This window comes from Sus scrofa, unplaced genomic scaffold (genome assembly GCF_000003025.6).
Source record: "Sus scrofa isolate TJ Tabasco breed Duroc unplaced genomic scaffold, Sscrofa11.1 Contig1878, whole genome shotgun sequence".
Classification (NCBI taxonomy): Eukaryota; Metazoa; Chordata; class Mammalia; order Artiodactyla; family Suidae; genus Sus; species Sus scrofa.
This window is the reverse complement of record NW_018084968.1, coordinates 999,774-1,022,486: the sequence shown is the minus strand read 5'-3', so window position 1 is coordinate 1,022,486 and position 22,713 is coordinate 999,774. Positions and strand designations below refer to the sequence as shown.

Sequence of the window (22,713 nt, the reverse complement as noted above, 5' to 3'; positions counted from 1 at the left end):
TTCCACCCAAGACCTCCTGAATCAGAAATTCTGAGCATGAGCAGCAGGAATGTGTGCTATAACAAGCCCTCCAGATAAGTCTGATGTTCGTTCAAGTTTGAGAACCACCAGCTTAAGGATAACTCATTCTTATTCAGTACCAGTGAAGAGTTTCCTCCACGAGTCTGGGCCAGGTGACTGCAGTGCCATGTTGACGAGGACAAGGTCCTGGGATCAACCTCATGGACACAGGTCAGTGATGTGTTTCATCCATGTGCCCAACTCTAATTTTAGCCTTTGTGCAATTGTAGGCTATTTAATCCTAAGAGAAAGCATGGATGCCTCCATGCACATCTGTCCCCTGCTCAAGGCTAACGCACAGCTCTAAATTACTAACTGCCCTACCCTCGATCATTCACGGAGCCAGGCTCGAGCCATGAGCCATCAACGCCCGGAAGCAGGCACTAAACACAAACCCAGGAATGGACAAGGGGTCTAGTTACAGGCTATGAGAATGCAGGCAGAATACCAGTCTGTAAAGCACAATTTTAGGACGTATGGCCAAGACAGATTGCAAATGATTGCAAAAGACAGGGAAAGCCCATGTGGATTTACAAGGGGAATAACATTTCATAGAACATCCAAGGTCACAGAAATAACAAAGACGGCTTGAGAGCTAGCTCTTGGATTCAGAAGCATTTCCATGGACATTTGATGTTTGGAAACTCAAATGCACATTCTAAGAAGAAAGAGACAAGATCGCATGTGAGGAAGTGGCAGAGCTAGAAAGCAAATCTAGCTTCTGCTGCTCCCCACTTTACTGCCCTCGGGGAGCTGCCTAGTCTTCTCAGTGCAAGCCTCCCCTTCTCTGTCCCTTTTCCACGCCCCCCATGCTCCGGTCACATAGCCCCAGTGCTGCCCTGCCTGACCACTAGGGCTCTGCACTTTCTGTTCCTCCTCCTTTAAGTATTCTTCCCCTGAATGTCCCCCGTGCCCAGGGGGTCCCTCCTTATCCCTTCAATCTCAAATCCAGTGCTTCTTCCTCAGAGGGGTCTTCTCTGATCGCTTAGCTGACCCTGTGCCCCTGAATGCATTTCCTAAGCCTGCCAAAATCAATGGCCACAATAGGATGGCTTAAAACAACAGACACATATTCACTCACAGTTCTGGAAGCAAAAAGTCTGGAATCAAAGGGTCAGCTGGGCCATGTCTCTCTGAAGGCTCTATGGGAGAATCTGTTGCATGCCTCTCTCTTGGTGTTTGGTGGCTGCCAGCACCCCTTGGCATTCCTTGACTTGTCGATGCATCACTCCAGACTGTCTCCATTGTCGCATGGCATCATCTTCTCTGTGCCTGTGTCCACATTTCCTTTGGAAGGACACCATTCATTGGAATAGGGAGCCACCATGACAAAATATGAACTAAATTTGATTACATCTGCAAAGACCCCATTTCCACAATAAGACACGTTCATAACTTGGGGGTTTGCACTTCAACATATCTATTTGCAGAGGATGCAACTCAACCCCCACAGCCCCAGACACTTCCCTCCACCGTATCTCATTTGACCATCTTCATGGCACATATCAGTACATGAACTTATCCTATTTATTTAGAAGCATATTCATTGTCTGCCTACCACTCCCACCCTCAACTGGAAAGCAAACTCCTTCCGGCCAAGGTGCCTCTCCTTCTAGCTCACAGCAGAACCTCTAGCCTGGCATGAAGTGGTGTTTATCACAAAGCGACTGACTGACTGAATATCCTCTCCCCACCAGGGTCTTTACACAGACCCACCTCCCCAACCGTAGGAATGAGTGTGTGATCTGGGCTGGCCCATCAGAACCCTTCTGAGGATAGACTGTGGAAGAAAGGCTTGTCAATGCATCACTCCAGACTGAAGTTCCATCTTCTGAAGTTATTGGCTATGCCGATGGTTGATGATACCATAGTGTTGCTAGCTAGGATACTGAAGGACTAATCCATGTTTTAGTATGTGCCAAATATTGCATGGGATATACTTATACTAAAACATGGGTCAGTTGTCTATCTGAGATTCAAGTCTAACTGAGCCCTCTGTATTTGTATTTGATACATCTGGCAACTCTGCTTTCACCCTCAAACGGCCAGCAACCAGGTTGTCCATCCCATGGAGAAGGAAGCTTTCCTAGAAGAAAATAGACTCAAGAGAATAAGACGGAATCCTGGTAATATTTTCCATGTGCCCGAATTCTATCATGCCTAAATGCTTCCTTCGCCCCCGAGACTTCCCAGTAATCTGGGTCAATAAAAATCCTCTTTTTTTTTTTTCCTTTTCTTTTCTTTTTATGGCCATATCGTCAGCATATGGAAGTTCCCAATAGAAGTCAAATTGGAGCTGTAGCTGGGACCTACACTACAGCCACAGCAACACCAGATCCAAGCCTCATCTGCGACCTACGCCATAGCTCGTGGCAGCACTGGATCCTTAACCCAACCGAGCGAGGCCAGGGATCAAACCCACATCCTCCCAGACACTATGTCAGGTTTTCACCCTCTGAGCCACAACAAGAACTCTCTCTCTCTCTCTCTTTTTTTTTTTTTTTTTTTCCTTGCCTAAACCTTTTTGAAGTAGGTTTTTGCCACCTGCCAATGAAAGAGTTCTGGTGAACACAAGACACCTTTTAATCAGCACCAATTCCTAGCCTCATGAACACCAGAAGGTCCACGGTCTCTCCATCTCCCTCCTTGTTTTTCTACCACTTTCTCCCGGATCCCTATTTCATTCTGATGTGGTCCTTTGTGATCAAGCCAGACGTCTCAGGCGTCACCCGTGGATGTGTATCATCAAGTTCCATCAAGTGATAAGTGAGAGAGACCAAGAAAACAGGTGAAGGAGAAGCCAGAGAACCCCATCCTGTTGCAGCAGAAACTTCAACGGAGCCTCTGAAGAGACAGACCTCCATTGCTTGGTCTGGGTGTTACAGGTTTCCCAAGCAACAGAACCTCTGCCTTTCATGCCCTTCTCCTGCCTCACTGCAGAAGTCCAGGAGAAGACCCCACTGACCACACAAGAGTGACAGCAAAGGGCAAGGTTCACAGAGGCCAGGGGACACTCCAGATGGTCTTACCTGCAGGTACTCTGTGCCTTATTCCTGCCTTAAGACATGTCCCTTTGGTTCTGCATAATAAATCTTCTCTTGTGGAAGTGGCAGGCTGCTGGGACTGCTAAATTTAGTTTTGATAGATCCTGATTTGATAAAGATCAACTTTTTCATTCCAGGCAGAAGAGAAGAAATAGGCCAAATACTAAGGTGCCCTCCCCTTAGCATCTGGGCAGAGAAGAGAGCAAAGGCACAGCCTTAACCAAGAGCCCATTCAAATGGCCATAGGCAAAGTCACTGACCTCCACTCAAATTAAACACTTGGCTTTCTGAGCCCAGTATTTGCCAAGCATATATTTCATTAAAAGACATTGTTTATTTATCCACCCAATATTTATTAAGATTAAAGAATATACTAACTCTTTGCTATGCACTTGGGAAACAAGCGTGAGCTAATATAAACATGGCCTCTTCACCCTTGCTCCTCTAGTTGGGAATGTGGACATCGATCAAATAAATACTTAGGTAAATGAAAACATTATGGTGCTAAATGCTTCCAAGGAGAGAAATACATGATAGGAGAACCAATAAGAGGGGTTCAACAGACTTCATTCAATATTCAACAAACATCTGTTGTGGCCCCTGTTATGTGCCAGACACTGTTGTGGATAAGTGACAACCATACTTTATTCATCAAGGGTTTGGATCTATTAACTGGTATTATTTACCCCCCAGTGAAAAAGCTCATCTCCATCCCAGCTTGTGTAATGATTGCCCCTCCCATCCGGTTGCTGGCTTCCTGGGTACCTCCATCCCAGAACAGACACTTGCCATACCTATTCGTTTAAAGCCCGCAGAAGTCCAGGGTCTGTAATCAGTCACCCTGGGCTCTCAGGAAAGCAGGGACACAGGCAAGTGAGTTCTGGAGTCAGAATGGAGCAGGTTGTTATTTTGGTTTTGGACTCTGTCTGTGAGACGGGAAGAATTTAGAGAATTACAGAGTAGAATTAACGTAGGACCCAATTGGGTAGCATTCAGGTGTTCTATGCTTTCCTGATGATTCACCAAGTGGGAACTTTGGGGTTTTAATGTATTAGCCTTTGTGTTGTTTCATGTGTGTGTAGGTGTGTGTGTGTGTCTCCTTGGTTTTGGTTTTGGTTTTGTTTTAAGATTCCTGGCTGCCCATGGCTTCTCTCCAAGTGATGGTCCCTCTGATGATTTGCCTTCAGACCCACCCACCACCCTCAGCTGAGGAAAACCTAGTGGCTGTTTCCTTGCCAGGAAAGTGCCCTTGCTCTTCCCATAAAGAATTTTGGCTGTTGGCCCAAAGTCAAAATTCTCAAAAATGTTGCAGCAGCCCTGGACCCCAGCATCATATGCGTTAGTCCAGTCTCTTGACTGATGGAACCCACTTTAAATGAGCTTAAGCAGCTAAAAGAAAAGGAGGGGGGGAGCTGTAATCAGGAGGAGGATGAGGCCTGACTTGCAGAACCCAAGGCAGGCAGAGTCGTCGGGCCCTACAAGGGTTTGAAACCGGAAACTGGGCAGTCAACAGGGAGCAGGATGGCCACAAGGCAATGTCTTCTGTCCCCGAGGCCCCTCATCTCTGCTGGCCTCTATGTTATCTGGGCCATCCTTTCCCGATGCAGAATAGCTGTCACTTTGCTCTGTGCACAGAGGGAGGAGGACGACTTTACAGTTCCTGCTTTTCCACATCCTTGCTTTCTGCCACACCAGAGACTGACCTTCCTCTGAAATTCCAAAATTGAACCACGTAGTCATTTAACCGCACTTATGAAGCACCTGCCATGGGCCAAACCCCATTGCAAGCACTCTACGAATATTTACCTGTTCAAGTGAGCCCTTCAAAAACCCCAAATCATCCTTGTGAGGGTCCTTTGGGAGGGGGTGATACGTGTCTGACCCTCCCCCTCCTGTGTACACAATAATTTGAGAGACGAGACTATCGAGCCAAAGCAGGGTTTTTATGTTTGATGGAAGATGTGAGTTACGTTTGTAGATTTTCCAAAGCTGAACCCCAGAGTTGAAGCCTTACCCTCTCAGACACCGGCAGACCTGCCAGGAGAGGCCTAAGGCCATAAGCAGAGCTAAGAGCCACCGCCTGGAGCAGCGACTTAGAACTCACATACCCTGAGGGCAGCTCGCTCCCAAGGAGGAACCAGCAAATGCTGAGAAGAGTGATCTGCTTCCTTCTTCTAAATTTACCACCTAGATAAATCACTTCGCCTTCCCTTGGGCAGTGTCTAAAGAGGCAGAGAAAGGTCAGGAGTGGGAGAACAAACTTGCTGCACAAAAGAGACAATAAGAACTGAAACAGCGCTGCCCACCCCCACATAAGCATATTGAATATTCTTCTCTGTCATTATCAGGTACGTTTTTAAAATCTTTTATTAAAAAGTCTGATTTTCTTTTCTTTTCTTGTTTTAACTGTGTGGGCAAGAGTTGCTGCTGATATTTTGGAAAGCTCAGGTTATTGTTTGTCCTAGTGGTTGTCTTTACAGCTACACTACGTGTGATATATAATTCTCTATTCTTTCTCTCTTTTTTTTTGCTTTTCAGACTGTTCCCACAGCGTATGGAAGTTCCCAGGCTAAGGGTCAAATCAGAGCTGCAGCTGCCGCCCTACACCCTCGTCACAGCGACACGGAGTCTGAGCTTCATCTGCCGCCCACAGCACAGTTCACAGCAACACCAGATCCTTAACCCACTGAGCAAGGCCAGAGATCAAACCCGTGTCCTCGAAGATGACTGGTCTGAGCCACAAGAGGAAATCCTATAATTCTCTATTCTTTAGACAATATCTATCAACTCCCTGATATGAACTAGGGCAATATTTTCCCTCCTCTCACACCTCTTTCTTTTCATGACCACCCAATTTTAGTTGATTCTTCTTTTTTTCTTTTTATGGCTGCACCTGTGGTATATGGAAATTTCTAGACTAGGGCTCAAATCGCAGCTGCAGCTACAGGTCTGTGTCACAGCTGCAGCAACATGGGATCTGAGCTGCGTCTGTGACCTACACCACTGCTCACAGCAATGCCAGATCCTTAACGCATTAATCAAGGCCAGGGATCAAACCCACATCCTCATGGATACTAGTTGAGCCATAATGGGAATTCCCAGATTCTTTTTTTTTTTTTTCTTTTTTGTGGCTGCACCTGCAGCATGCAGAAGTTCCTGGGTCAGGAATTGAACCCATGCCACAGCAGTGACAAGACTGGATTCTTAACCCACTGTGCCACCAGGGAACTCCTTCAGTTTATCTTTGTATTTTTAAATATACTTCTGTTCCATGATCTATCAGCTTTAAATCCTACCCAACTATGAAAGATTAAGAAGCCTGCCTATATAACATCACCTTCCACCGTGTTGCCCTCTGCTTCTCCCAACTTTTCTTAATGAACTTCTGCATTGCTTATAAGGTTTTGTTCTGCAGTCATAATCCCCAGGTTTATTTTAGTCTTGGTTCCAGTTAGGTGGGTACCACACTCATCATGATCACTTTCGTGACACCTCCTGTCATCCCAAAGTTCATCTTCTGGTCATTTCTTCAAGCAGGGCTTTGGGGAAATGCATCCTGAGTTAGCACACGCTCGAGAATACCTGTCTTCTCTCTCCAGATGCATTCCACTGCATAAAAAAATTATTCTCTCACATTTTTTCTTATGAATATAAATATTGCTCCACTTCTTCCTTCCTCTGAAAATTGTCCTGGAAACACTGAGACATTTCCGGTGATTTGATACTTTTTCTGGTTGCCTAAAATATAAATTTTTGATTTCTAAAGTCTGTTGGTCTAATTATTATATGTCTAATGGTTGATCATCCTAAACCAATGTCTCCAGGATATGCCTGTCCCTCTCAAAGTGTGTGTGTGTGTGTGTGTGTGTGTACTTTCCTGGAAAGTTTTCATGAACTATGTTTTGATTATTTTTCTGTTCTACTACATTTTTTAATTTTTATTTATTTTTTGTTCTCTTTTAAAAACATATTTTAAGATGACCTTAAAAAAAAAAAAAAAAAGACTTGAAAGAAAAAAATATCCATCCATTACGTGTGTGTCGTGTCTCCGTTATCCATCTTCCATGGCTATCGTTTTATGTCTAATCCATTTTCGTTCCCTGTTCATGGCCATTTTATTTAACTCACTTATTCACTCTTCCATGTCCCTTTTTACATTTTCAGCCATGTGTCGTCTATTCAAGTGCCTCTTCCAATAAAAAACCCTCATTCTTGAGATGGTTTATTTTTTTTTCTTTCTTTTTCCCTGAGTGCTGCCATCTCACATTTAAACTCTTTTTGTTGTTTTACTATGTTCTCTCTGACCTACTCTGTGCTCATTTTAGACCAGTATTATGGAGGTGACGCTTTTTAATAACATAAGGATAAAGTACATCTTTTTAAAATCTGCTTTGTCATAATTCTTTATAGAAAGAATGATGATCTTGGCTTGATCTTTAAATGCACCCAATCTTTCAACCCACCTGCACTCACCTGCAAGGAAGACAATCACAACCTCAGCACCACAACTGGACATGCTCCAGCCTAAGCTCATCATTCCTGTGTTCCTGTTTGTCAGAACCACTGGACTTCTAAGCATCTCTGGGTATCACTTTATCATTTAGATCTCCATTCCCGCATGTCAAAGTTTATCCTTTAACCCTCCTCTACCTTGCTTCTTTCCTGGAAAACTTTCTTCTCTGCCTTCTGGAACTCAAGAGTCTATTATCAGCCAGATCTTTGATAGTCTCACATCTCCTCTGAATTACCCCTTCATCTTTCTTTCTTTTCTTTTCTTTTCTTTTTTTTTTTGATAGGGCAAGAAATAGATTTATTAAGATAGGATGCTTGTGAGAGATGCAAGTGGGCAGGCAAGGAGGATTCCACGCCCTCAACTCTCCCCTCTAATTGAAGCCTGGCCCTAACTAAGGACAATTGAGCTCTTCCAGAGCTTTGCAGAGTTGGCTATTTCCCCCACATCCTTCTGTACCGCTGGACCTGGAGGTGTTTTGTCCATTCCATGTATGCCCTGATGCTTTTTTCCAGACAACATCTCCTCCTTTCTCCTTGATAAGCATTGGCTGTGAAGCTTCTACCATCAGATTGCATATGATCTACCTTCCTTCCTACAGTTGTCTACAGAAACCTGGACCAACCCCTCTTGTCCATCAGAGATTCTAGCCCCTCAGTCATTGCTGCACCCTACAGTATTATTCTGAATGATTTCAATATCCCCATGTAGGATCCTCTCAATACTCTATTCCCTGAATTTCTTTGACCCTTTTATCTCAGCGATCTCATTCTCCACCTTAGTCTCTCAATCTTATCCTTAGATGTAGGTCTTATCATTGTTACTAATGACAATTACTAATTACAATGTTTCAGGCATCCTAAACCCTACCACCTTTGAACTTTCCCACCCATTTTTTAAAATGTTCCCAACACCAATAATTGTATAATCCAAGGAGGACCTTTAGTATATTGATTCCACCATCATTTTACATTGTACTACCATCCTCCACTTTTTTTTTTTTTTTTTTTTTTGGTCTTTTTGCTATTTCTTGGGCCGCTCCCGCAGCATATGGAGGTTCCCAGGGTAGGGGTCGAATCAGAGCTGTAGCCACCGGCCTACGCCAGAGCCACAGCAACGCGGGATCCGAGCCGCGTCTGCAACCTACATCACAGCTCACGGCAACGCCGGATCCTTAACCCACTGAGCAAGGTCAGGGAGCGAACCCGCAACCTCATGGTTCCTAGTCGAATTCGTTAACCAATGTGCCACGACGGGAACTCCAACTACCATCCCCCACTTTATATCCTTACTTCCCTGTTTATCCAGCTGAGATTTCACATTCCCTTACATATATCTTCAAATACCTTGCTTTTTTCTCTCTTTAATGTATTAGTCTGGGAAAAACAAACAAACAAACAAAAAAAAAACAGAACCTTGGTTAAATACGTCTTGCCCAGACAATTGAACATGTTCAGAAAACACACACCCCTTTTGCCTGATATTACTTTATACTTAGCACCACTAAATTCACATGAGCCCTTGAGGAACACTCAACAATCGCAATAATTTTTCTTAGTGCTTTCATTTTCTCTCTCTTCAAGACAATAATTTAGCATTTTCTCCTTTCTCCTCAAATTTCCTCCCTCATTTCACTTTCGGTTGATTATCCTGCTCTGTATTTCTTTGAAAAAATAGAAGCAATGAGAAAAGAACCCCCTTGTGTTCCTCCAACCCCATATGTGAACATGCCAGATTTGCTGCCATACACTGTGTCCCCTTCTGCTGTCAGCAATGAACTATACATGCTCCTATTGAACGTCAAAGCCTCCTGGGCAACAGATTCCAACCTGTCTCCCCTTCACAAGATTATTGCTCTTCCATTTGTCTCCCCCAACCCTTTCTCCCACCTTATCACAATTTCTCTTTTAAATAATTACCCTAAGTATGTTAATGTGCATATGTTCCTTACATTAGTCGAGATACTCCAGAGAAACAGAATCTAAACAAGAGAGATGAGAGAGAGATTAGATAGGAAGGTAGGTAGGTAGAGAGAGAAAGAGCCTTATGCAGAATTAGCTTTTGCAATTATAGAGGTCCCGAAGTCCCACTGTCTGATATCTGCAAGCCAGAGACCATGCAATCAGGGAAAGCCAGTGGTGTGTTTCCAACCTGAGTCCTAAGGCCTGAGAACCAGGAGAACCAAGGCTGTGAATTCTAGTCCAAACTCAAAGGCTTGAGAACCAGAAGCACTGCTGGTATAAATTCCCACCTGAGGACAGGAGACTATCGTGTCCCAGCTCGACAGTCAGGCTGAGAGCTCAGAGTCTCACTTCTCCCACCTTTTTGTTCTCAACAGACGGGATGCTGCCCATTCTCACTGAGGGCGGGGGGGGAATCTACACTGAGGACAGCTTTACCCAGCCTACAAATTCTAATGTTTAACCTCATCCAAAACACACTCACAGACACACCCAGTAACAACATCGAACCAAACGTCTGGACACTCGAGGATCCCACCAAGTAGACACGTGAAATTAACCATTACATGACTCACCCCCACCCTCCCTCAGGTCCTGCCCTGTTATTCTGCTTCCCTTTGCAGTGAAACCATGTCCTATTTCCTCACCTCCCTTTCTCTCCCGACATCAGCCGATGGGTTTTGATCCTCACCCTTCCACATCCTGACAAATGCCATTCTGTCCTCCAAGAAACACGGGGCTGTTTTGCCGACCCCCTCGCCCTTGCAGACTGCTTCCTGGAGTTATGATTTGTCTGGGTGAATTTCTCATTCAGCCCCATCTTCTCTTCTCCTTCAGGCCAAACTGGGTCCAGGGAAGCACCTGCCATAAATTTATAGAGCCGTTCCCACTGTTCCAAATAGGGGCTCGCCAAGTTTGCCCTGAATGTGCCATGGATGCCATGGAATGCATTTGGCCATATTCTCCTGACATCTGCAGCTGTGAGCGTGTTTTCTCTGTACCTTCCCTCTTCCCTCCCCTCATTTGATCTTTTTTTTAAATTTTATTTCTATTATAGTATAGTTGATTTACCATGTTCTGTCAATTTCTGCTGTATAGCATAATGACCAAGTCATATATATATATATATGACATTCTTTTTCTTCTATTACCTTCCATCACAGTCTATCCCAAAAGACTGAATATAGTTCCTTGCGCTATACAGTAGGATCTCATTGCTTATCCACTCTAAATGTATAGTTTGCATCTACCAACCCCTAACTCCCCGTCCATCCCACTTCCTTCCCCATCCCCATGCCAGCAACTTCAAGTCCATTCTCAAAGTCCGTGGTCTGTTTCTGTTTTGTAGATAGGTGGTACATTAATACAATGGAATACCACTCACCCACAAAAAAGAACAAAATAATGCTATTTGCAGCAACATGGATGCAACTAGAGATTCTCTCATTTGATGTTCACTGTATTTGACAGCTCCTCTCTATATATGGTGGTTCAGGTTTACAGATGCCTCTTGGCCTCATCGAAGATGGAGCTTTCATTTCTTTCCACATAGTTGTTGCTGCTTTAAGGGTGACCTCCAAGAAAGCAAAAATACCATTTGAAACTAGAAATCACAAGGTATGTGATTCGAAATTTGCTTTGGGTTGTTTTTTTGTTGTTGTTGTCGTTGTTTATTTGTTTGTTTTGGCTGTACCCATGGCATGTGGAAGTTCCTGGGCCAGGGACCAAACCTGAACCACAGCAATGGTCCAAGAGCCACAGCCGTGACAACGCTGGATCCTTGAACTGCTAAGCCACAAGGGAACTCCTCTAATTTGCTTTTAAGATAATTCTGACCACAGTACCTAGGTTGAATTGGGAGTAGAAAACCAACAGGCAGGGACAACACTTGATAATGGCAGATGGTCCAAAAAGCGGTGTCTAAGAAGTTGTTGGAATTTAGAGCCTAAAGAGTTTAGAGAAGAATTGAGCAAGACTACCTTTGGACATGCATTCATTCCAATGTGCCAGACAGGGTTCTTATAGATTAACAAAAACTAGTGCTTTTAAATTGTTTAAGATATTTGAGGCAGGGAACCAAATGCTTATAAAATTATTATAAGGTCTAGGTACATCTAGGTAATGAGTGCCCAGGAATGCCTCTAAAAGAGCACCCCATTACATGGAATGCTCTTTTAGAATGGAATGGAATACTACTCAGCCATAAAAAAGAACAAAATAACGACATTTGCAGCAACATGGATGCAACTAGAGAGTCTCATATTAAGTGAAGTAAGTCAGAAAGAGAAAGACAAATACCATATGATATCACATATGTGGAACCCAAAATATAGCACAAATAAACCTATCTACAAATCAGAAACAGACTCACAGACACAGAGAACAGGCTTGTGGTTGCCAAAGGGAAGGAGAGAAGAAGTGGTATGAATGGGAGTTTGGGGTTGGTAGATGCAAATGATTACACTGAGAGTGGACAAGCAATGAAGTCCTACTGTACAGCACAGGGGACTATATCCAGTATCCTGAGATAAACTACAGTGGAAGATAATATGAAAAAAGAAAAGAATGTATTTATATATGTATGACTGGGTCACTATACTGTACAGCAGAACTGGACTCAACCCTGTAGATCAATCTACCCTAATAAAAAATAAATTAAAAAAATCAAATAGCATCCCATAACTAGCTCATGGAGAGAACTTCCATAACAATAAGGCTATTAAGTAATCAGAAAACCAGCATTCTAACTACTTTCTTCCACCATCCAGGTCTCAGGAGCCCAATGCCACAACTGTTGGATCAAGAGTCATGTGGGGGTTGGGACATCATCATCCGAACGCTGAACCCTCCAGAGCCAGAGTGGTCCAGACACGGGTGACATAGACACTTCATGCATTGCTGTCCCTTTCCACCCATCTCCGTCCTGAAACCAAGTCTCACAGGTTGTTTGATTGGCACAATTTTTACATCAAAAACTGTACCTTCAACTGAGAAGGTTATTTTTAGATTCCCGAAGTGTCCAGTTTAAAAACACATAAAAGAAGAAAACGGGAGCAGATGATGAGCAAAACCACCCACCTGTGGTCCTGCTTTCGTCTCCTTCCTCTTGCGCTCACTTCATGGATGCTTTAGCTGCTATTAGCACTGATTTCCTCAAATCCCTTTCCTTATTCCACAGTCCTTTATTCCCACAAATATCTCTGTCGCTCTATACCACATATTATCCTATTTGCTTTTCATGACAGCCTTAGGTATTATTAACCCCCATTTTATGGACAAGGACACTGAGGCTCATAAAAAGTGAAATAATGTGTCTAAAGTCACCCATTCAAGAAATGATGGATTTGGGACTTAGTCTCATGAACTTGCTCTGAATCCCTTTGTCCTTCTTCTGCCTATTACGCTCATGAACTTTTTTTACTATGTCTCCTTCTGAACTGTGAAGGGCACCAGCCTCTCCTGAGCAAGTAAAATTGGTTTCTTAATCCCTATATTTTTCTGATGCCTAATTACCCTATACCCCTCACCACTGCCTGTCCAGATGGCAAATGTTGTTGCCAGCCTGGCTGAGGGCTACACACAACATTACCCTGCTCTTAAGGGACTACCGTTCTCTTGGTTGTTGTATTTTACCTGGGTGACTCATCAATCAAGTTTTCCCTCATTGGCAAAAGTTATTGATGGTCACTTCCTCTTGAATGTCAAAAAGGAAGTTTCTAGTCTCCAACCAACAGGTCTCTTGGGTCCATAAACTGATCAGCATTCTCAATGGTCCCAGCTTTCCCTGATAACCACAGCTTCCTTCCACAAATCTGGCCAAGTTAAACTTCTCATTCTGGTGGGACATGGCCCAGAGTTCATGCCTTTGTGGATAACGGTTCTCTCTGGCTGGACTTCCCTTCTCTTTCCCAAATGCCTGGGAATCCAAATCTTTACCCACCTTCCAAGGTTTATCTCAACCAATCCATTTTCCATTATATTTCCCTCGAATGCTCAAGCAATTAGAGCAAAATTCTTCTAATTTTGAGCTATTTTGACATTTCTATCTAGACCTCTCCTCCCGTGTCTCTGACTTCCTACTTGGTATTAAATAAACATGATGTAGGCTCACTACTGGACCCAAATATTTTCTTCCTTTGTAGCAATAGTATATATCGGCACTCTTGGTGTGGCCAGAGGTACTTGGCTCTGGGCTTCGACATGTGACTTGCTTTGGCCAAAGGCATTGTTAAGAGAAGGTGATACAAGGAGAGGCTTGAAATGTACGTGCATTTCCTGTTGTCTTGCATTTCTGCCTTTTGCCAGGAGGAGAACTTCTGAGGGTAGATGCTGTTCCAAGGAGAATGGAAAACAAACGGAGCAGATTTGCACCCAAACTGCAGCTTGAAACCAAGCCCAGCCTAATCATAAGCCAAATTCCAGCCAATCCAACTACATAAGTGAAAACACATGCTTTTTTTGCATGCTACTGGGATTTTAGCAATGCTTTTATACAGCAGTGACAGCCTAACACCCACCAAGGTGACTTCATGTCCTTCTGCAGACCATATGAAAGGCCTCACCCTTTGTACAGCTTGGTGACAACAATGCATCTAACCATTACGGGTCACTTACTATGTATCCTATGAAAAAGCTGAGGTCCACCAAGGCTTAATAAATTATCTAAAGTTACATAATGAAGTAGTTAACGGAGATGGAGCTCACATCCAGGCAACCTCACTATAGAGGCCGATGTAATACATCCATCTAGGAGGTTGTGGGTTCCATCCCCAGCCTCACTCAGTAGGATCTGATGTGGCTGTGGCTGTGGCTGTGGCAGCTATAGCTCTGATTGGACCCCTAGCCTGGGAACCTCCATATGCCACAAGCGTGACCAAATGCAAAAAAAAGGAGAAGAAGAAGAAGAAACATTTCAGAGTTTCTGTTGCAGTTCAGTGGGCTAAGAAACTGACTAGTGTCCATGAGGATGCAAGTTTGATCCCTGGCCTCGCTCAGTGGGTTAAGGATCCAGCATTGCTGCAGGCTGCAGTGTTGGGTGCAGCTGTGGCTCGGATCTGGTGATGCTGTGGCATTGGCAGGTGGCTGAAGCTCTGATTTGACCCCCGGCCTGGGAACTTCCATATCCCACAGGTTCAACCCTAAAAAGAAAGAAGAAAAAATATTTCCTACTTGCTATTGAGATTTTAAAAGTATAATTATGACCTACGCCCTTGAAGAGGATGTTTATCCTTTTAATTTCTCAGGCATTATTCTTTTGTATGTGTAATTTTTTACATTTTTATTTATTAATTAATTTTGGCCACGCCCTTGCCATGTGAACGTTCTTAGGCTAGGGATCAAACTAGCATCAGTGACAGTGTCAGATCCTTAACCCACTGCACCATCAGGGGATTCCTTTTTTAATTTTTGGAATTCTGCATTTCTTTTTCATTTTTTGATGTTTTTAATTTTTAATTTTTTTTAATTTTTATTTTTAGGTTCTTCTTTCTTAGAGCACCCGACAAACTTTTAGGGAACACCTGTACCCACATTTCTTGGAGAAGTGTACATCCAGGCAAGGATCTCCTGCTACAGAACCCTTCCACCTGCAAGATCTCCTTGCTCCGGCCACAGAAGAGCCAAGGGATGGGCCCGTGAGCCAAGCTGACCCAGCTGGCCACTCTGTCCAGGACTCAGGTGAGTGATGGAAAGAAGAGCTTCATCAAACATCACAGGACGGCGCACACACCAGACCTCCTCGCGAGGAGCCATGGTTGGGGCTCAGACCGTGAGTTCTCCTGAACGCCCCACCTCCTCCCCACTTCCCTGCCTAGTCCCAGCCTCCTTAGGTCAGAGAGTTCCCCATTCTCTTCTAATATATCCCTCACCTAAGAAATCCAGTGTTGGTTTCTGTCGCTTGCAACAAAACCCTGTGATAGGTCCTAGTCTTTTCCCCAAAAAACAATTCCCCCAGTAATGGAACTATGTGCTTCATTGGCTTGAAATCATGAGGGACCTAGATTTTGAAAGAAGTTCAAGGACAAGTCACCTGTCTGTTGCTCTTTTGCCAGCTGTGGTCTGCATGCGAACAGCTCTGAGACCAGTAGCTGGTGGTTTAAACACATCTGCTGCCAGAAGAGGAAGATAAATGTGCTCGTCTGACCCTTTTCCAGGAAAGGAAAGGATAGGAAATATTTGAGGCTTTGCCAGCCATATAATCTCTATCACAAATACTCAATGCTGCCATTGTGGTACAAAAGTGTCCTTACACCACATGCAAATAAACGGAGCCCAAAGGCCTTCAGATACCCCAGGTCCTGGGCACCACGCTCCACCTTTGAACCTTGGGGAGTGGAGACTTCTAGTCTGCATAACCCTGCATGACCCTGCTTGACCCAGTGGTTAGGTGGAGCCACAGCCCCTGGTGTATCCTGGATGGAATCACAGAAGGTGGAGCTGCAGGACCTGGTGTGTCCTTGGATGGAATCACAGCATGTTCAAACTGGATTTCATTTTAAGAACATCTGGTCAACTCCTTTGTTGAGCAAATGAAAATGAATCCAGCCCTGAGAGGGGAGATGACTTGACCAGAGTGGAACAACTTAGTGGCAGAGCTGAGACTAAACTAAGGGTGTCCTGATTCTCATTCGGGTCTCTTTCCATCCCACCACCTGCTGTCTATTTCTCTGCCAGAGTGCTTTGTTTTCATTTTAAAGCTAATCCAGTAGGATAGTGTTTAAGAGCACAGCCTGGGGGGTGACAGATCACTGGGCTCATATCTCAGCTAAGCCACTCACCAACTCCCTGACCTTGGAAGAATCACTTTCCTTTCTGCACTTCAGTTTACTCATCTGTAAAATGGGGATAACTGCAGGATCTATACCCATGAGACTGCCATGAGAAACAAATATTATAACTGTATTAACCTGGTCCTTGGCAGACAAAAAGTGCTCAATGAATATTAGAAATCATTAGGATTCTTCATAAAGGAAGTGATCTTGAACATGTTATTCCTCATTGTAGAATTTTATTTTATTTTATTTTATTTTATTTGTTACAGCCATACCTGTAGCATATGGAAGTTCCCAGACTAGGGATCGAAGCAGAGCTGCATGAGGTAACCTATAAGCACAGTTCTCTTTGAAGCAGATCTGGAGACTCAACCAAAAGAGTGACCTGCTTCTCTTTTCCTAAGCACCTCAGACCCGGGTTCAGGGACTGTTGGCTCCAGCCCTGGCATCCTTCCTCAGCAGCTGGAATCCTCTAAAGAAGAAACAGGGAGAACTCGGATTTGCCAAGAGCCAGCCTGGCTTTGAACACCGCAGGGGAAAGTCAGAGTCACCCTCACTTCCTGATTGTAGGATTTCAACAGCAAGCAGACTATTTGCTTTTTCAAAAGGCTTGGGGCCATAGAATGGGGCATATGCTTTGGCGATGTTGGTTTTAACATCAGATCTCAGGGCAGGAGTCCATGACTTTGGGCAGGGCATGTAGCCTCAAAGGAGTCTCAGTGTTCTACTCTGTAAAATGGGAGCAACAGTATCGAACTTGCAGGGGTGATGTGGTCGTTAACAGAGATTATGCATGTGTTACCCTCTAGCGTTGCTCAGCACTGGTCCCCTCCCCCTTAGCCCTTTCATTCTTCTTCTTTATGGATCAGTCAGAATAGACATGGGGAGAATAAGGAACACCAAAGACTCTGGTAAATGGCAGAATCTAGGAGGGGACAAGGAAGGCTCTTCCCACAGAGCTTCTTGAAACAAAGAGGGTGGCCGTGCCAACATCTCGATTTTGGAGGTATGCGACCATACCTTTCTGTTTTTAAAGCTGCCCTATCTGTGGTATCTTGTTATGACAACTTTCAGGGGAAAAAAACACAATGAACTATTATTATTTGGCTAAAAGGCTCATTGAATACAAGAATGATTTCATGCACTTCAGACACCCTCTTGGTTTTCTGTGGCCCTTTGGGAGCCTGGAAAGAAAGCAGCCCGGTTTGCAGAATCACAGATTTTATTTGAATCATTCTTTTTTTTTTTTTTTTTTGGTCGCATCCAAGACATGCAGAAGTTCCTGGGCCAGGAATCGAACCCATGCCCCAGCAGGGACAACACCAGATCCTTAACCCACTGAGCCATCAGGGAACTCCTGGAATCATTCTTTTTGTGACATCATGGAAACAAGACCGTGAATATCTCCAGCCTGGTCACTAAGTAAATTTTAAGGCTTATATAAGTCACCCAGACACACACACACAAATCCTACCCTTTCACAACGCCTTCTAGTCCTCGTACACTTTCAAGCTAACGTTCATCACAGTAATAAGCTATGTTCCATGACAAGCAGTAGGAATATCATACAGAGAGATGAGAACCAGCCAGGCAGTGCAGCCTCTGTCTCCATCTCAGAAGGCTTGGCATGAGAGGTCGCATCCCAACTCGTTTACTTTCTGCATTTGATCCTATTTCCCATAAGCCCTGAAAGCATTCCACAAGGAATCAGACTTCAGGCAAAATCTGGGTACCAAGCCTAACGACCTAAAAACTTCCTCCATGCGTTTTTCCATCCAGTTTCCTCCTGGTGGTCATATCACCTGGAAGGAACAGATCTCAGGGGATTTTTTTTTTTCCTGCAGCTGTGGCATATAGAAGTTCCCAGGCCAGAGACTGAATCTGAGCCGCAGCTGCAATCTACACCACAACTGCAGCAATGCTGGATCCTTCATACCCACCGTGTTGGGCCAAGGATCAAACATGAACCTCCACAGCAACCCAAGCCACTGCAATCAGGTTTTGAACCCACCACAACACAGTGGGAACTTCTATCTCAGTGGCCTGAGGCAGGCCCATAGTGGACAAAATTGGGTGCACAACCTGCGCCCCCCACCCCCAGCATCCATTTGTCCATTTCGCCCTTTTCTCTTCTTCGAGCTGTGAGCCTCAGGCATCCCATCCCCCTGGGTTCAGGAATATATCCTGATTGGTCTAGGAGAAGTATCATTTCCCTGGCCTGGGACTGGTACAGGGCTGAGCGGTACCCAATTCAGAAACATAATTTGTGAGGGGAATTCTTCAGATGAGCTAGTGAGAAAAATTTCCTCACTCAGCCAAAGGGTGGGAGCGGAAGAGAGGGAAGGGAAGAGAAGGGAAGACAGAGAAGTAATCTCTTTTCTTTTCCGGACATTCTTGGGTCTGGATAGTTCACCTTCAGCCTAAAGATGAAGACAACACCCGAGGCAGAGAGGAGAGATTTTAAAAGAATTTGGATCCTTGATAAAAAAAAAAATACTGAACAGCTTGGGAGTTCCCATTTTGGTGCAGTGGAAACAAATCCAACTAGTATCCATGAGGTTGTGGGTTCAATTCCTGGCCTCGCTCAGTGGGTTAAGGATCCGGCATTGCTGTGGCTGTGGTGTAGGCCGGCGGCTACAACTCCAATTAGACCCCTAGCCTGGGAACCTCCATATGCTGCAGGTGCGGCCCTAAAAGTTCAAAAGACAAAAAAAATAAAATAAAATAAAATAAATTTTTTTAAAAAGCACGTCATAATTTTCTCAGCTCCTCATATGTTTAGTGATAAATGATTTTCATTTTCAAAATAAAAATGAAGATTTTGATTTTTATTTTAAATAACACTGAAGTCAACCTCTATAAACAACCCATTTTAGTTCTTTAAGATAGAGAGGTAGAATTTTTAGTTCAAAAGGAAAACTTTTTGAAGGTGTTTGATATTGCCAAATTGCTTTCTAGAAAGACCACATCCATTCAAACTCCCAACGCCATGATATAAGAGAACCTCTCTTACCAGAATGTAAATCAGAGGCATCTTATCAAGATAAAAGAGCAGTATTCTCATCTTCATTGAAACATTTGATTCCTTGTGACGCTGTATTTTTTCCTTTGTTTACTGGCCACATACATTTTTTCCGCAACAAATTGCCCATTCATGTTCTTACTAATTTTTAAAATTGGGGTTTTATATTTCCCTGCAGACTTCTAAGAGCTCTAGGACGAATAAGGACAATAAATTTTAAATTCACGATTTATTTTAATCCTCAAACTCCTTCTGTTAGATAGGTTTGATGAAACCCATCTTACAGTGGAGGAGATATAGGATCCGAGAAGGTTAATAACGTTGTTGCAGGCAGCGAGGTGTATTTCAGGTGTGAGGACAGGTGTGCACTCACAATACCAACTTGCCATTTGCCACTGGAAGTGAGTCTGCTATTTCCCAGGCTCTGTTCTTTTTCTTGCAGGTGAGCTTTTATATCTGGGTAATTATCTAACCCTCCATGCAAAAGAGATACTGGTAAATATAAGGGTGGATTTTTTGTCCACTAGGTGTGTTGCCTATTCTTTTGCTACAACCTCAGCTCTCTGACAGAGACATAGTTCCCCCCCAATGTGGCAACTGTTGCAGTAAACACAAATGTTCCTAATGCATGAAATCTGGCCCATAGCCACCTTTGTCACCTGCTTCTTGCTTGTTAGCAATTGCAGGAATAATTGCATCCCATACTTGCACCGACAGATGATACCAGGGGTAGAGGGACACTTTGAGCTCCCAGTTTGGTAGACATTATAAAAGTAACCCAAAGGAAGAATCTGGTGGGGTCTATCAGGGTTGGGAACCATAGAGCTGTGGTTTTGAAAATGTGTATAAGAATCACCAGGGAGAGAATTCTCATTGTGTGTCAGCAGGTTAAGAACCCAAATAGTATCCGTAAGCATGAGGGTTCGAACCCTGGTCTTGCTCAGTGGATTAAGGATTCAGTGTTGCCACAAGCTGTGGTGTAGGTCGCAGATGCAGCTCAGATCTGGCGTTGCCATGGCTGTGGCACAGGCCAGCAGCTGCAGCTCTGATTCAACCCTTAGCCTGGATACTTCCATATACCCTAAAAAAAAAGAAGAACAAAGAAAAAAGAATCACCAGGGAGATTTTTAAAAGCTCCATACTACGTTATGGCTCAGCAGGTTAGGGACCCAACGTCCTCTCTGTGAGCATGTGGGTTCAATCCCTGGCTTCACTCAGTAGGTTAAGGATCCAGCATTGCTGCAAGCTGCCGTGTAGGTCGCAGACACGGCTCGGATCCCAAGTTGCTATGGCTGCGGCGTAGGCCTCAACTGCAGCTCCTATTCAACCCCTAGCCTGGAAACTTCCATGTGCCACAGGTACAGCCATAAAAAGAAAAACAAAGAAACAAAAAAATAAAACCCATACTTCAGGGCACACTCAATACCAACTAAATCAAAATCTCAGAGGGGAGGGACCCAGACATCAGTGTTTTTTTAAAACTCCCCATGTGATTCCATGTGCAGCCAAGTTTGAACACTAGAGCTTTAGAATCACACCTCTGATTTCCTGCCTTGAAAAAGAAGCCTTGCACTCAGCGATCCAGGAAGGCACCAGAAAAGAGAAGAAAGAACGTGCTGTGTTAGATCTTGGAGATCTAGTGGGATGGCTTCTTTACCGCCTGCCTCGACTTGAGGATGGGCTTTGAGTTAAAAGGGTACCTCCCCTGGTTTAGGTGACAGATGTTGAGATAGCTCCATTTACCTTTGAGTAAACGCAGACACTGGAAAGTCAGCTCGTTGTCTGAAGAGAAGGACTGGGTCAAATACTGAGGCCAATCCATGGCTTAGAAACCAAGGCATTTTTAGGAGATGGAGCTTCTATCTTTAAAGAAGAAGAAGGAGAAGAGGAGGTGGAGGAAAAATGAGGAGGAGAGAGAAAGAAAGAAAGAAAGAAAGAAAGAAAGAAAGAAAGAAAGAGAGAGAGAGAGAGAAAGAAGGAAGGAAGGAAGGAAGGAAGGAAGGAAGAAAGGAAAGAAAGAAAAGGAAAGAAAGGAAAGAAAGAAAAAGAAAGAAAGAAAGAAAGAAAGAAAGAAAGAAAGAAAGAAAGAAAGAAAAAGAGATAGAGAGAGAGAGAGAAAGAAAGAGAGAGAGAGAGAGAGAAAGAGAGAGAGAAAGAAAGAAAGAAAGAAAGAAAGAAAGAAAGAAAGAAAGAAAGAAAGAAAGGAAGGAAGAAAAGGAAAGAAAAGGAAAGGAAAGAAAAGAAAAGAAAGAAAAAAGTCTCTTTTGAGCCCATGAGAGAGATATAAGCTTGAGGGGGAAAGAAACCAGAGAACCTCTGTGTTGAGCTTGATGATGCTAGGAGCACTTCCCAAACTCCAAACTTGTTACATCTTTCCAAGGAAGACAGTTTCCTAGAGTCAGGGTACCGCTAAGAGGATATCCCACCCCACCACCCCCCTACTGCCATCAAACAAGCCAAAATAAAAAGGGCAAACAGGCTGCAGTAACTCCTCCTGCCTCGACAAGCATCGAATTCCCATCTCATCCTTGCCTCCTTTGGTTCTTCCTTCTCCCTCCACAGTGGGCTTTCTCCTGAGGCTAATTAAAGGGTTGCGTATGCACAAATGGGCTTCAACATTTCTGTTGCCCCAGAAAAATCTTTCTTCCCCTCGATCCCAATTCAAACTGCTGCTTCATCTCCCATTATGGTAATGTGTTTTCTATTCTCCCTTTCCCCTCGTGAGCAATAACACTCTAAAAGTCCTCTGATGGGGAGCGGGGAGCTGCAAGTGCTAGTTCTCATAGGAAGAGGTCAGGCGCATTCCTAGGGCTCAAGCCTACTCAGCGGAAAAGCTGAGAAATGCTGAGACACAGCTGTGGCCAGAGAGATAGACAGTAGCTCAAAGACAATCGGAAAGCAGATCAATGCTCAGAGATGCAAAAAAAGAAAGGCACCAGGGATCCTGGTGGAGGCAGAGACATAGACACACAGGCAAGAAAGTTTCAGGGTCAGGAATAGAAGGGCTGACTTCCGCTGGAGGCAGGTCATTCCGCAAAACCTACTGAGAGGTAGTGTTGGGTCATTTCCGCTGCTCAGTTGTCCCCTGTGCACCTGCTAGGACTTGAACGGGGATGACAAACGAGCTTCATTTTGTGTGCCAGCTCCAATCAATCGGCAGTCGCCTACACCCTGGATTGACAAGGATTTAAGGCTACACCTGGGCTCATAGGAAAAAACCACAGTGAAGGATTGGCAATGCCTGCCATGGATGTGGGTGACAGAATTACAGCATGCATGCCAGGTGCTCTCCATCTCTGAAGGAGACTGTCTCTAAATTCTCATTTCAGTTCTAATTCTGTGATTC

General features: G+C 44.1%; 1 long non-coding RNA gene across 2 annotated transcripts in view; it reads right to left on the bottom strand.

The window, feature by feature from the left end:
- The window catches only part of LOC106507469, a 129,116-nt gene that overhangs the window by 42,433 nt on the left and 63,970 nt on the right, over positions 1 to 22,713 (bottom strand). The window contains exon 4 of one of the 2 annotated variants that reach the window (XR_002341049.1): positions 1,142 to 1,347. The exons of the other annotated variant lie outside the window; for it this stretch is intronic. This is a non-coding gene — a long non-coding RNA (uncharacterized LOC106507469). The remainder of the gene's footprint in view (positions 1 to 1,141; positions 1,348 to 22,713) is intronic. 2 annotated transcript variants of the gene reach the window in all.